This window comes from Limulus polyphemus, unplaced genomic scaffold (assembly GCF_000517525.1).
Source record: "Limulus polyphemus unplaced genomic scaffold, Limulus_polyphemus-2.1.2 Scaffold7615, whole genome shotgun sequence".
In the NCBI taxonomy this organism is placed as follows: Eukaryota; Metazoa; Arthropoda; class Merostomata; order Xiphosura; family Limulidae; genus Limulus; species Limulus polyphemus.
Genome location: NW_013673225.1, coordinates 23,606 through 26,850, shown reverse-complemented (window position 1 = coordinate 26,850; position 3,245 = coordinate 23,606).

The window sequence follows — 3,245 nt, the reverse complement described above, 5'->3', positions numbered from 1 at the left end:
CCCGGTTTCTAGCGCTGTAAATCCGCAGACATACCACTGTGCCATTGGGGTAAAAATAAAGGGCAGATAACTGTTTCTTTTACTTCGTCTATCAGTACATAGCCCTTCACTTGTGAGAAAATAGGCATTCATTTTCTACTGGTCGAAAATAATACAATTTAGGCCGGGCGTTAAGGGTAGGTAAAGACCCCAAATTCTCCGAGGACCTTCACTGTAAGGAGGGGGTGCAGAAATAAAGGCTACACCCCCTAGCTCTCAAGCGCTCGAATGCGTCAGTTCGACGCCCCTTTTGTATGATTTGAAAAGAAATGTTTGCCACTTGAGTGCAAGTTTCGAGAGATTATGTAGCTATAGTAAAATAAAATGTATTATTTTTATATCTGTTATTTGTATGCATTCACAACTTTTATAAGTGATAATTTTTTAAAAAACAATTAAGATACTTACCTTTGTTCTAAATTTCAATTATTGACTTTTATATCTTCCTAAGTTCTTGTTAAGCTTTCCACTGAAGTTTTTAATTTCTAAAACTTTAAATTATATATATATATATTGATTAGAAAAACATCGCAAGCATTTACGATTACTGGCGTAGAATGAAAATAACTTTTTACCACGCTAAAATTATGAGCAAGAGATGGGCCACCTTGATTACAGTCCACTTTTACATATATAAGACATGGGCCACCTTGATTACAGTCCAGTTTCATATAGATAAGATATGAACCACCCTTATTACAGTCCAGTTTCATATGGATAAGAGATAGGCCACCTTGATTACAATTCAGTTTCATATAAGTAAGAGGTAGCCACCTTGATTACAGTCCAGGGTTTCTAAATTCTGATTTTGGAAAACTCTGACCCAGTTGAGGTCATGTGCAAGAATATATCACCTAAGCGTTGTTTTTTTGTGTGTGTATGCATGGCTTGAACAATCAGGGAGGTTATCTATTCTTTCCTGATGTAGTTGCATTGTGTCCTTTCTTTATCATATTTGAGATACACTTTGTAGTTGTTACATAAAGCAGATTACTTCCAAGTCTTGATGCCATTCTACTGACTTGTCAGTTACGGAGATAATGCATCCTGTGTATGTAGTTTTGGCACTACTGAATCGTTAAGGAGTCAAGATGTGTAGTAGAAGTCTTAACTTCTTGCTATTTTCCATTAATGTGCTTACCACGTAAGCTTTAGCTCAATACATTTTCCTGAACAATAAAATAGATTGAGAAAATAAACGATTAAATTTAGGCGATTAGTTCATCTAGATGTTTTATTTTCCCTTTTTATTTGTGTTTTGGCAAATACATCTTTCAGTTTTATTTTTCTTGTATTACACTTTTTATAAATCACTGTACATTTAATTCTGAACCTTAGCTTCACGAGCCTTTCGTTTTTGCTTATGTGCAGGTATAATATTGAATCACCTACCTAAATAATGAGATAGCTGTATGACTGTGCCGTATGTAGATGTAGCATTGAAATCTTGAAAATATCACAAGTGGTGATTTTTTTGTCCAAAAAAAAAAGAAATTCCTGTGTTCTGTTGTGTATTACAAGAACTCTTCATTTGAAAGAAAGAAAACACATTCTTAATTTGATTGTACATAATTTTACAAGCCCATACTTCACTTTTAAACAGTATGGATACTGGTTTTCGGTTTTTGAATTTAAGCTTCTTTGTTATATTTACTTCTCTCATTTATATAGTATGAAAAGTAATTCATTTCATCATTAATTTAATAAATATCAAGAATTAAACAGTTATTAAATATAATAAAATGTAGTAAGTCAAATAAGCTTTATTGACCCATAAAGTTATTCTTGTTTTGTCTGTTTTGAATTTCGTGCAAAGCTACACGAGGGCTATCTGCGCTAGCCGTCTCTAATTTAGCAGTGTAAGACAGCTAGGGAAGGCAGCTAGTCATCACCACCCACCGCCAACTCTTGGGCTAATCTTTTACCAACGAATAGTGGGATTGACCGTAACATCATAACACCTCCACAGCTGAAAGGGCGAGCATGTTTGGTGGGACGGGGATTCGAACCCGCGACCCGCAGATTGCGAGTCGAGCGCCCTAACCACCTGGCCATGCCGGGCTAAGTTATTTTTGAAGATAACTTTTTTTTACATTGACTTAAATGTTATAAATGTGAATGGCATAATGATAAATCTTATTCATGGGGATTGAAAGGTTATTTTAGCTTTTCGATGTTCGTATTCACTGTTAATTAAACATAATAATAATAGTTTCAATTACCTATTTTTCTGATAAATTCAATGTAATTTAATACTAATCTTATTCAGTTAAGTTAAAGAAGAAATAGTTGACTTAGACTGGTTCACCACAGAAAGTAAGGGAAGTTTTAATTGGAGTTTTGTCACATGTGGGAAAATAAAAAAGATTAAATACTATCTAAAACAGTTGGGACTGGAAGAAATACTCACCATTAAATGTCATTGAAACGTATATAGGGAGGCTATAAAGTATGTAAATAACCATTTACTTGCTCCATTTGTTCAAACCAAATCTTTCATTATGTCACCAAATTATATTACGCTCATTATTCTTACTAATATTACATGAGTGCTGCAACATATTTAAAATAATCAGATCTGTTTATATGGTAAAGTGGGCTCTTTATTTTTAAAAAACTTCTGTAAATTCTTTGGGTTATTTCTTCGTAGTCATTCTAAGAACAGGTTCTTGCATTTTTAAAGTAAAATTTAATATTATATTGCACAGAATATAGTTATTTTTCTTGGTTTTACATTAACCTTCAAAGTAACATATGAATTTTTAATATTTCTCTTCTCTTCTCTGAATATTGTTGTACACTGAGTGGTCACAAGTAAATAGACACCTAATTTTTCGTTATTTAATTGATTTATGTTAACTAATTTGTATTCACAGAGCACTATATAAATGAAAATGGTCCGTACACTAATTATCTTGTGCTACAACATGCCTAGAACTCAAGGTTCTCTCGAATTGTCAGATTTTGTTAGAGGAAGGATAGTTTATCAAACACATGGTGGAATAAGTCAGCGGCAAATTTCGCAGAATTTGGGAATCCCGCTTTCGACAGTCAACAGAATCATCGAGCAGTTCAGGAAACACGGCAAGGAAACAACTGAGCAGTGTCCGGGTCGTCCTGGTCCAATAGAGAGGACAAAAAGGGCTGTCAAGAGGAGCATCGAAATGAATCCCAGATTAACGACTGCACAAGTGGCCAAAGTTGGT